At 41.5% G+C, this 12,146-nt stretch overlaps 1 protein-coding gene across 9 annotated transcripts in view; it reads right to left on the bottom strand.

Annotated features, from left to right (window-relative positions):
- The window catches only part of LGI2 (leucine rich repeat LGI family member 2), a 39,605-nt gene extending 33,439 nt beyond the window's left edge, over positions 1–6,166 (bottom strand). For 4 of the 9 annotated variants that reach the window (XM_064418493.1, XM_064418492.1, XM_064418494.1 and 1 more), the window contains exon 1: positions 5,186–5,725. The gene's annotated coding sequence lies outside the window, so the exon portion shown is untranslated. Of the gene's footprint in view, positions 1–3,733; positions 3,860–5,185; positions 5,726–6,041 lie in introns of those variants that run through there. The other 5 variants (XM_064418488.1, XM_064418490.1, XM_064418487.1 and 2 more) reach the window with 5 other exon arrangements.
- Positions 6,167–12,146: the final 5,980 nt, after the last annotated feature.

Raw genomic sequence — 12,146 nt, 5'->3', positions numbered from 1 at the left:
TTTTTTTTTTTTTTTTTTCTCCTGGCAATTAGGAATCAAGCCTCTGGGGATGCAGTCTCTTACGAAAAGTGTTCTGGCCTAGATATACCCTCTAAGAGTCAAGAGGGAGACAAGGGACACGGACAGACTGTACTGCAGGGGTGCTGGAACCAGCAGCTTTCCTTCTCTTACAGGGAGGCTCCAGACCCAGGCTGGCAGAAGTACCCCACTCAGCATTTGCTTAGAGTTAAGTCTATTGCTTTTTATAGGCAGCACTGAAAAAAGGTCTTACCAAAGCTGTTACAAATGCAAACATGCACCCTGAATATCATAGCTATGAGAGGAGGTATGTTGGTCTCCAATGTGGAGGCTTGGCTCATGTGGTCCCACTGGTCCAGCTGTCACTGGCACTTTCTGGCTCCTCCATGGGGCTCCGGACAACATAAAGTGTGATGCCAACAGCTGGATAGTGATGAACCTTGCTCTCCCCATCAGTGCAAATCTGATGTCATGGCTTCCATCAGGAGAATCATCACAACGATAACTGCAAGCTGGAGCTACAGGATATTGCCCTGAACCAGTCACTGGAAGCAGAACACACCTATCAGTTTGAATTCTGAATCAACAAGCAAAAAGAATACCCTTGCTTAAGATAAAAGACTGGTATCACCAGATCTGCTCTATACCAATTGACAGATTTTGCTTTTTTATGACCTTTTCCTTTCTTCAAGTTTTTGCTTCTGCATTCAAAAGCAGAATTTTATACAAGTTCTAGTAAAGATGACTTTGAGTGAAAATGATTAATTTGTTTTGGAGCACTGTTCAGACCCATTTTTAGAAAGAATGGAAAAATACAATCATAATAAAAGAACTTTGAATGAAGACAAAGGTAAGCTCTTTGGGAGTGCAGCCAAAGCTCTGGGCGTGGGAATCACGTTCCCAGAAGTTCCTGCTTGACAGCTGGCTGCAAAAGACTGGAGCATGGGGAAAAACCAGAGACTGGTGTGCAAGAGCAACTAAAGGTCAGAGCAGCAAAGAAGGAATATGAAAATATGAGATCATTCTGTTGGGAATCAACGAAAGGCTTTGAGAAAGATCTGTAAGGAAATGAGGCAGGAGAATTTGCCTGAGAGACAAAACAAGAAGAATCTTGCATTGAATTCGGAAAGAGTAGCACCACCTATTGGTGACCATTTGGGGTGGCAAAATGCTGGCATATTCCCAATTTCACTTATGCAGATAAAGGAGAAAAGCTGCTGCTACTATGACATCTGCTTTTATAATGGCACCTGAAATATAAAGATGGGAATCTTAGTTGCTCTTCTTGTGGCATAGTTGATGTCAATCCTCAATAATGCCCTAAGTACTCAAAAGATGCATAGGTTTGAGCTTAAAAAGACATGATTTGGCCAGCATTATATCTGACTTAATTTAAATTAAAATAAGAGAAAATCCGCAGAAAAACCTTTCTTCTGTGTCTCACACTTACCAGTACTTAAAAATACAAGAAAAACTCTCCATATGCACTAACAAGCATCAGAGTGGAAAAGACTACAAGATAAATATCTGTAATAAAGAACATGGTGCTTTCCCTCCAAAGTGTCTAATCAATCAAAATGTATTTTGCTCTGCATATTTGCCTATTATATTTGCTGACTTGTATGAGTAAAGCTTCTAAATATTGACAGTCTTGTGCTTTTTGGGAAAGAAGGTTTCAAGTAAGGAGCTATCCATCATAGCATCAGCACTCTTAGGAGCTGTTTAGACATAAACTAGGACTCCTTGGGTTGTTCTAGGAGTCTAGTTATCACTTATCATTGCTATAGGAACGGTTACTGGATGGTTACCCTCAGTAAAGGGGTTTCTATCCCAGCACATGTAGCTTGGATATGGTGCAATTAATTTCTCTAATTCCCTGTGCCCTTCTTCTTTACTTTTTTTTTGTTGTTTGTTGTTTTGGTGCTTTTTTTCTTTTATGGCTAGCCTGTTAGAAACCTCCACTCACAGGAAGCAGACTTGTGTGCAGTTCAGACGGGTTAAACACTGGTGGGAAAGGCTAATGTGGAGAGAGTTGATTAAGGTCCCTCAGGAGCTGCAGTTGATGCCCAGGTTGTTGCCAAGTACCAGCAAGAGCCTCAGCTGTCCCTGAAGTTCACTTGCTGTTTGTCAGCAGCTGGTAGGATCAGGCCACGTTCCTGCAAGCTCTATTAACATATAATTGGATATGTTCAATGGTGTTCCCAAAGAGCATTGTTTTATCTCTTGCTTTAGTTATCTTTCACTCATTTAACAGCTGGTTTAATGAAAGCTACAGGCAAGGGGGAGCAGTTCTGCTGGGGCCTGCTGCGCGATCAGCCCTCGCACCCACTCAGGCTGGCCTGAGACACAGAGGCCACGGCTCACATCTCTGTCTACTGCATCTGCATATCACTTTGGAGGAAAAGCAGCTTAATTTCTTTCTGTTTGACATTTCTGAATGCACTGGTTAATTCTATCAACTATTATATTATATTATATTATATTATATTATATTATATTATATTATATTATATTATATTATTTATCTACAATATGGTTATGTATAAAGTGACAATATGGTTATGTATAAAGCGATAATATAACTATAACATAAAGGTATATAACTAAATTATTATCTGGATTTTAGAAAAAATTTGGAAAGGTACTTATATACTGAAAGTGTTCTTGGAAAGTGTGAAATCTCAGGGGAAATTTTGTGTAGTAGGGATGAATTGTGGCTTAGATGAACAGGACTTATGGCACCTGTATTTTAATGATTCAAACTACTCTCTAAGTAGGATTTTAAAATAAAATATGTCTTAGAAACTACCAGTTTGGATAATGTTGGCCTTTGCTGAGACTTCGCAAAGTAAAATTGAAAGCAGACCTCAGTAACAACTTAAGTTTGGGCAAAAATTATCAACTCTGGAAAACAACCCAAATCTCTGTGTAGAGATGCAGCATATGATGCTTCTGTTCTGCACTCTTTGTGTTAAAAATAAAAGATCTATTCTGATATAGAACAAGAAAGAGAATGAATGTTTCATTCTACTAACTGATAGCACTGAAATTTTTCCTGACAAAACCTTATTTTCGACACCTAGTATTCTGGAAAGCTACAAGTAACAGCTTACAAAAGAATAACATTTTATAATGTTGATAAGTTATTTGCTTAATTTTCAGCAACTTCTATTACATTTTCCTAAAACCATAGACTTCAAAGGTAGGATTGCTAGCATGCAAGAGGCTATGTAACTATAATTGCTGAGATATTCTTTTTAATTATTTGAACTATCTGTTAATAGTCCTGAAAACAAACTTTTTTTTTTTTTTACTTTTTTTTTTTCTTTTTTTTTTTTCTTTTTTTTCCTGGCAGTGCATATTCAATAAAGAGAAAGCAGCAGAAATTGTGATGGCTCTCTTCACTGCTCCTCCATCCTTCTGGTAGGAAATCAGAGATCTTTTCTAAGCTCCTTTCACCTTAGGCAATTTGAAATAATTGAAGAAGCTACCTAGTCAAACCCAGTAGCTTGAAACTTGGGGGCTGCTGATTTTATACCCATATATTGCCATAATGTGGTACTTAGTCTTGTGGATCCTATATCATGCATTATTCAGGCAAAAACGTATTTATCCTTGTTGAAGTAGAAAACAGTTAAAAATGGAAGATTTGAAGCAATCTGCCTGTGAAAGAGAGAGAGAGGCAAGGACAGGGATAGTATGTGTACTGAGCTACCTGTCTTGTACCTCACACTTTGACCTCCTGCTTTGGGCTTCTGAGAGAGACAAAGGGCATAACTGGCACAGCTACATGGAAGGCAATTGGCCTTTTGAGGAGATCCTGCTCTCTTGTCCTTGTTACCTGTAAAATGGGAAAGATCCTTACTCAGCTCCATCTCACAGACTGATGAAAAAATCCATGCTTTCTATTTCAGGCTTTGGAGACCTCAGGCAAAAATAAAAGATACATGCAAGTGTTGTACAACCAAAAAGATAAAATAAAGAATTAAATAGAATGTTTAAATGAAAACATTTATGGGGTTTTTTTGTACATGCAAACACTGAGATCAGCTGTCCCCTTTTTATGCCACTGTGAGTTTCTGTTGGTCTTTTTGGAAGGACTTGAACCAAGTCCCTGCTGACATATGTGTTCTTAGTCTGGACCAGTGACATGATCAGTCTTCTGAGTCATCCTTATGCTTTCATGACACAGTGCTTGCACTGCTATGTCTTACTGAGACTCACAGATTCCTAAATACAAATGCCTGTTACTGTAGAGTAAGGCAGAAAAACAGGAGCAGTTACAATCCCTGCACAGAGCTGCCACATAGGACACATCACCAGGATATAATTAAGCATGGGGCCACATAGCAAGACCCTAAACACAAGATTTTTGCCAAGGAAATCTGTTTCTCTCCAGCCAGCACAGGGGTGAGGGAAAAAAGAAAGGAGCCACAGCAGTGCCCTGTACATGAAAATAATATCAGCCCTGCAGTGCAGGAACAACAAAACTGGGGCAAACAGTGGGGAGGGGAAAGCTGAAGGCACCTTACAATTTAATAAACTCATGCCTGATTAATAAAGGAGCAAAAGCAAATGCAAGAACCTTACAGGCCTGCCTACACAAAGAACTGGGGAAAAGCCTAAAGGCTAATCCCTTCACAAGCCCTTACAGTTCTTGTACTCCTCACTGAGTTTAAGACCCATTTAAACATTATCCAAACAATTCCAATCAGCACTTTATGGACATCAGCTGCAGCCATGGCATCGACATTAGCCCTGGAGGCAGCACCACCTGTGTGTCCTCCTCTCACAGACCCCACCTTGACTAAAGGCAGAATGCAGCAGAAGGTGGGATGGAATCACAGAAATTCAAAGCAGCAGCATGCAGAAAAACAAATTTGTAAGGTAAAAAGCTGAAGAACACAAAGCCACTATAAGAAAAAAGTCAGGGGATGACAGCAACCTGGTAAACTGAAAAAGGAGGTGGAATGACAGACTTCCAGAATGGGTAAGATTGGAAAGGATCACAGTGGGTCATTTGATCCAAACTCCCTGCTCAAGTGGGGCCATCCTGGAGCATGTGGCACAGGATTGTGTCCAGATGGTTCTTGAGTATCTCCATGGAAGGAGTCTCCACAACCTCCTTGGGCAACCTGTTCCAGGACCTAGTCACTCACACACTCACCTGGTCATGAGTGTTAGGGTTGAAGAGGCCCAGCTCCCTCAGCCTTTCCTCGCAATAGAGGTGTTCCCATCCCTTAATCATCCTCACAGTCTCTGCTGGACCTGCTCCAGGAGCTCCATGTCTCTCTTGCACTGAGGAGCCCAGAACTGGACGCAGCACTCCCCAGGGCTGAGGAGAGGGGCAGGATCACCTCCCTCAGCCTCGTCCCAGGGTGACGTTATGATGTTTGTGTCCCCAGTCGTGTGTTCTGTTTATGATGGATGTTACACCCTGTGCCTTCAAGACTGGCTCTGAGAGTGAAGGCGGGGACAAGAGCAAGCACGGAGTTTGTCAGCAGCCTGCACTCACTCCTCCACATTCTGCTGGACTGTGTTGTCTGGGTATGGATGGGGCAGAACACAGCCCTTCTTTGCTTTTTAGTTAGTTTAGCTAGCTGAGGCACAGAAGTCTTCCCTGGACTGGTTTTCTTTCCCCTGTCTTGGAACTGTTTGCACCCGCTCCGGATCAGACCCGGGGAGCACCGAGAGCTTTCACCTTGTGGCCTACCCGGGCCTACTCTGGGCAGCAGCCTTTCCCTGTGCCAGAGGGACTGATAACAGAGCAACCACCCACAGCAGAGACTGAGAGACTTTCTGAATTTGTCATCTCTTCAGAGGGTGAATGAGTTTTGTCATGTGGTGCTGCTAAGTTTTTGTGCTGGGGAGTGCTTTGCCTGTTAAATAAACAGGAGTTTTTTCCGCTTCTCTCCGAGGAAATTTTTCCCAAACCAGTTGCGGGGAGGGGCCATGTAGGTTTGCTTTCTGTGGGGGCCCCTTTTGGAGGTTTTCTCCCAAATTTGCCCTAAACCAGGACAAACCTGCTGTCAGTGCTCTCCCTAATGCACCACTGGCCCTCTTGGCCACAAGGGCACTGCTGGCTCATGGACACTTGGTGTCCACCAGGTCCTTCTTTGCAGAGCTGCTTTCCAGCAGTTTGGCCCCAAGCATGTGCTGCTCCCTGGGGTTATTCTTCCCCACGTGCAGGATCCTGCATTTGCCTTTGTTGAATTTCAAATGGTCCCTTCCTGCCCATCTCTCCAACCTGCCCAGGTCTTCCTGAAGGGCTGCACAGCACTCAGGGGGATCAGCCCAAAGATCCTCCCAGCTTCGTGTCATCCATGAACCTACTGAGGAGGCATCTAAACATTCATCCAAGTCACTGATGAATAAATTAAACAGTACTGGGCCCCATATTGAACCTTGGGGGACACCACTTGTGACAGGCCTCCAACTAGACCCTGTGCCACTGAGTATGACCCTCTGGGATTTGCTGTTCAGCCAGTTCTCAATCCATCAGGAAGGAGAACTGTTAGAAGAGTGAGAAGATTTATCATTAAAAATACCCCTCTGCTCTTCCCAACATGTTTATTTTGAGAACACATTCATTGTGCACATGCAGCTTATCTCTACAGCTCAGAGAAAGAATAGATCAGCTCTCTGCTGTCACCTTGACTGATAGACAGCTGTTGCTGTGGCAGAGTGACAGCTGAAAGGCCATGTGATTGATTCCAACACTGTCTTGCTCGATTGCAGCTAACAAGAGGCTTGTGTTCACTGCCTTTATTGAAGTGATTTCTTCTAATTGTCTATTTAACACATTAAAAAATACTGGGAGATACAGGTCAGTGCTCCAGTAAGCTGCTGTTCGGGCAATGTTTCCCAGGTACAAATGAAGATTTGCTTATGCTCAACACAAAGGCTGAAGAGAAAAAAATTAATGATCTTATCAGGTAAAGCAGGTGTTGTGGTCACACCACCAAGGTCACTAGCATTAACAAAACACTTTGAAAACAGAGCTGTGGCGTTCTCAGCAAGGTGCTAGAGTCTTGTAGAGATAATGTACTCAGCCTCGAGGGGAAAAAATATGATGTGCTAACACTCGCTAACAGCTGTTAATGGCAGAGAATTGTGGACAGGAGAAGGATATTTGACCTACCAGTCCTTTGGAGGAAGATGTAAACAACTGGCTCAATTCCCCACTGCCTTGCCCCTACTATGGCCTTCTATGCTTATGCCAAATAAATGCAGCATATATGCTAAATGCTCTCACAGAAAAAGAGCTGAGCTTTGCCACCACTTGCATGGATGTAAAAATCTACAAAAACTGCAAGGTAGAGGAAAACTAGGGTGTGCAAATGCAGGGAGAGGGGTTTATGCAAGAAGAAAGCAAATAGGGAGACTCAGAAATGCAGATATATAGCAACTAAATGAAGATGGCATCTTTTAACTCTGCTAAGTGGTGCCCCCGGAGTCCTGAGTCACTGCTACTACCCTCTATGACAAAAATACATTATTACTGTCTCTGCATTCTGAGCCCCTGGCAGGGCCATCCCATCTAGGAGAGAGAAAACACCACTCCCTTCTCCATCAGCAGACTGGACAGCCCAAGGCCAGCTGCACACCTCACTTCTGCCTGGCTGACACCTGCAGGAGGGCCACCGCAGGCCCTGCCTCACTTGGCAGAGCAATGGCATTTCAGGATGAGGAGCACAAGTTGTGCCATCATCCGAGCTCAAACACCCTCAGGTCCTGCTCCACTCCACCAGCAAATCCACACGTGCCTTACAGCCTTGCTTGAGGCAGCAGCAGTGTTTCACTCGCCATAACTTTAAATACTGATAAGGGTGTAGAAGCAATAAAGAAGCATTTATACTGCCCATTGCAGTGCAAAAAGAGATGGAAAGCTATTTACTTGTAAATGAGCATATGGATCCTGAAGTCATTGGGTGAAACCAGCACCAAACACTCTGAAGAGCCCACAATGACCTCCACTTTCTCAGTGACACAGCGTCACTGAGAAATATCTCCCTTCAAGAGGCTTTGGATTAATGAGGCTGAAATTCCTAAGCATGTCTCCAGAGATGGAAAATGGACTCTATGGGGCCCAATGAAAACATGCACTGCTAGGTCAACATGAGGCACATCTTTTCTGAAGCTTGAAGTGCTATCCTTTAGCAGATTTAGACACAGATTTAACATTCAACAGTAATTTTTAGAAACCAAACCAAAGAGAAAACCAGAGCGTGACAGTTTGTGCCATCTGCATGGGATATGAGCATGAGTTTTAATGACACTAGTTAAAACATTATTTAAAAAAATTATATTGAAATCCATTTACTGATTATAAACCCTCTACCAAAAAAAAGCTAGTGGCATGTGCACTTGCACCTGCTGCTGTTTTGTGCTCCAGTTGACTTCTTGCATAGGAGGTTCTGCATCAGTGGGGATAGCAATTCACTGGTAGGCATCCTTCCTCCTTTCCCATCCTTTTTCTGCTGCACTAGTAAAGCAGTCTAAAAAAAATACACCCAAAATTACTCAGTGGGGTGAGGGCAGAACAGAGTACTGGAAATACATAGTATTAGAGAGTGAAATGAGAGCTATATTTGGCAGTATTCTCTGGTGCTTGCACTGTGCAGGAGGTCAAGACTTGACTATGCATACTCTGATCCTCCTGGAGACTCAACACCTCCTCAACTGCACAGCAAGCATTTCAGGCTATTTCTATTTTTATGAACTTTCTAGACACTTTCCTCATCTTCCATATAAAAATGTGTCTTCACTGTATCCCAAGCCTCTCCACCCACTAAGCTGTTTGCAATTCCTCTACCACTATTGAAATAGATGCTGTATAGAATCAGAAGCCACAAGAAAACAATGAGTAGTAAGCAGACCTGTATTTAATTAAGAATTTATACAGTATGTTGCAATTTTTTAAAATACATTTCTATAGAAAATAACAAACATATTATTTTCCCTCAACAGCTACATTTCTCAATTTGACATATTGTAGACCAAACTAAGCTCTTTTCCCTTCCGGAGTTCCTCAGACTCCAGAAAGTTGCAGGTTTAACTCCTCAACAGTAGTTGTGTCTGCAAACTAGTTCTACTTCACACGTGCTTGGCAGCCCAGTATCAAATCAAAGCAGGAATGCTTTCCCCTACTGGGCACCGAATTCTCCTGCAGCCAGAGCTGAGGGCTGCACCCGTGAACTACCAGCTGAAGTAGTGAACCTTGCCCCAGTGCCTACAGAGGTAGCTCAGAAATAGTTTAGGTAAGGGACAAGAATGGCTGCAAACATTCATTCCATCAGTTTCCATAGCAGTAGGAGCTTTATACGTCGCAAGAGCCAAACACATACAACCAACGTAGAAAGCTTCAAAAATGTTGGAGACCTTGCTCCTTTTTCCTGTATTCTGGCCATGTGCTCCTCTGGTACACTTCAATCACAAGAACTTTACCTCAAAAAGAGTTTTTGGAGAAAACAGATCAGGAGTAATGCTACATGTTCATTATTCCCAAGTGGTGTGTTCCTATTTGGGGTGCCCAGAAAAAGATCAATAACACACACACCCCTCTGCTGCTGTCACTGTACATGTACATGACCAATGCCTCCCTCTAAACAGCACAGGTGTAAGACAGCAGCCTGATATTTGTAGCCCTTTGAGAACACGTAATAGGAACGATAGCACCCAGCTGAAACTCCTCTATTCTTTCTATTCACATTACATTAAAAATCAAACAGTTATAATTCTGCTATAACCAACTCAGCCTGGATTAAAATACAGGATCTAAAGGCAAATTAAATTTCACCATCCACATTAAGAAATCAATTCAGCTTCTGAACTGGATCAGCTTTGAATTTAGTTGAAATGCAGTTTGATGAAAGACTCCTGTTCAGCAGCAGATATAATTATCACACCCATCTTAATTAGACCACGAACTTGACTTTAGGATCCCCAAAGGAGTATTGAAAGCTTGGTCCAGTTACACTGAATTTGGTCCAGAACACTGAAGCTTATCCATCAAGATAAATATATTACCAGTTCTTTGATACAACAGATGCTTGATGAGTAATGGAGCAAATGCCTTTTTAACTATGGTTTTTTAAAAGGATTATTAAACTGCACTAAAGTGTATGCTGTTATCTTTGAGGGGAAAAAAGTATAATATATGAAAAACAATTATTACAGAGCACATAGAACACAATTTTTCAAGCACTAGTTTCAGAATTAAAAACATTTGAACAAAGGTTTTCTGTGGAGTGTCACTTTGTAACCAATTAAAGGCTTTAAATAGCTATTGTTTAAAAAAATTGTCAGTTACAGAAATTGTTTTCCCTTCAGATTCCAAATCCTGTCAGACCACAGTGATTAAAATGTTACATTAAAAAAAATCTAATCTCCCCTTATAAAAGTAAAAGCAGCAACTCAGTTTTTAAAGTATCATGAACAAAAGGCTGTAGCCCATCTATCATTCACATATGGATCCATGTAATGATTCTTCAATTAGAATTATTATCTGTACAGCAGCTGAAGACTGAGAACTGCTGATACACTGCAGATGAGAACATTTGCTAGTCTCTGGGCTCCAGCCTTTCTTAAAAAATGATGATCACACAATACAGATTGCTCGGTTTATATGTGTATTAAGCTGCAATGCCAGCATTTACATTTGCAACATTACAATTTTGCTTTCTTAGGCTCAAGAGAATTTGCTGCATCTGGTAGATTTTATTTGCTTTGTATCTTAGGCAATTGTTATGAGCAAAGCACAAATAGGCAATATTATTGCTCCAAGTCCTTTGTTTTGTTGATTATCTCAGATACTACTAAAAAAAAAGTAAACTAAGAGTGGGCCTGTGAGATGGGTCATTCAGTGTCAATTCACTTGCACTCTATTATCCCAGTGCTATTTTTATAAGGCAGAGCCATCTGCTCCCTCATTTCTTCCACCTGTATAGATCCAGATAGTCTAAGATGCAACATCAGAGGGAAAGAAAAGCATCTCACACAACAGTTGTAGGCCCTGTAAGGGGGGAAAGTCACTTGGGTGATTCAGACTGCAGCACCCTGAGCAGTCCCTGCCTACCCTTGCCCCCTAGGTACATGCTGTGACCTAGAAGATGATGGAGGAAGGTAGATACACAAATAATAGCTGTGAGACAGCCTTACTAAATGGGCATCTTTTCTTGGTGTTTCTACTAAGGATTCCTGCTCCATGAGCCCTGAGTATGTTCTGGAGCCCAGGCAGCCCTCCCAGATGTCTCCCTCCTAATGCAGAAGCCGGAGGCAGCAAGTTGGCTCCTACAGATTTTTGAGTCACGTGAAAGCCTTTAGTGATGTGCTTATTTAGAGATTAGAAAAAGGACTGCAACTCAATTAAGAAGCTTTTCTACTTCACTGTACAATCTTGGAGAGATCTTCATAGATGGCAAATACTGCTAATGCATTTGTTATTTGTTTTACGCCGCACAGTTTGGCCACTGCCATCTTTCACAGGACTGCTTTTAGGGGGCAAGAGCTGCTATAGCCATGAAATCTCCCTGTAACTGTTACACAAAGGAAATGAAACCTCTGCTCATGGGTACATGCTCCAGTGTTATTTCACTACTTTATTAGAGACATTACTGAATAGAGACTAAGAAATTTATACCCTCACTTGAAAAATGCTTTTTATCCTCTGCTGAATCTCCTGTTTCAAACATGCTGTAAAGAACCATGTCTTCTCCACTTACTTGGAAGGATATTGCCATTTGAATTACTTAAAATTTCCTTACATTTATGTGACCTTATAGAATGGTTCTGTCTCTAAAAAATTAATATTAATTAAAACTGAAGACATTTATGGGGATAATGCAAGAAAACAAAACTGAAAACTAGTACAAAAGCTTACCAAAGCAATATAACATGAATACTTAGTTCAAGAGTTCATACATTGTGCTGGGACACATTTCTCAAAATATTTTAGATTTTCTCACTTCAGGTGGCTTCCCTAAGATCTGTGAAGAACTGGAATGACCCAAATTAAATTTTGTATTTGTTTTCAATTAAAGCCATCATCTTATTTTTTTTTAATAAAACAGATTTAAGAAGTAAAAACTAAAAACTACTTAGGCGTACGAACTCTTGTTCAGAGCTTC

This window comes from Passer domesticus, chromosome 4 (genome assembly GCF_036417665.1).
Source record: "Passer domesticus isolate bPasDom1 chromosome 4, bPasDom1.hap1, whole genome shotgun sequence".
NCBI classification, from domain to species: Eukaryota; Metazoa; Chordata; class Aves; order Passeriformes; family Passeridae; genus Passer; species Passer domesticus.
Note: the sequence above shows the minus strand (reverse complement) of the source record. Positions and strands in the feature narration are given on the sequence as shown.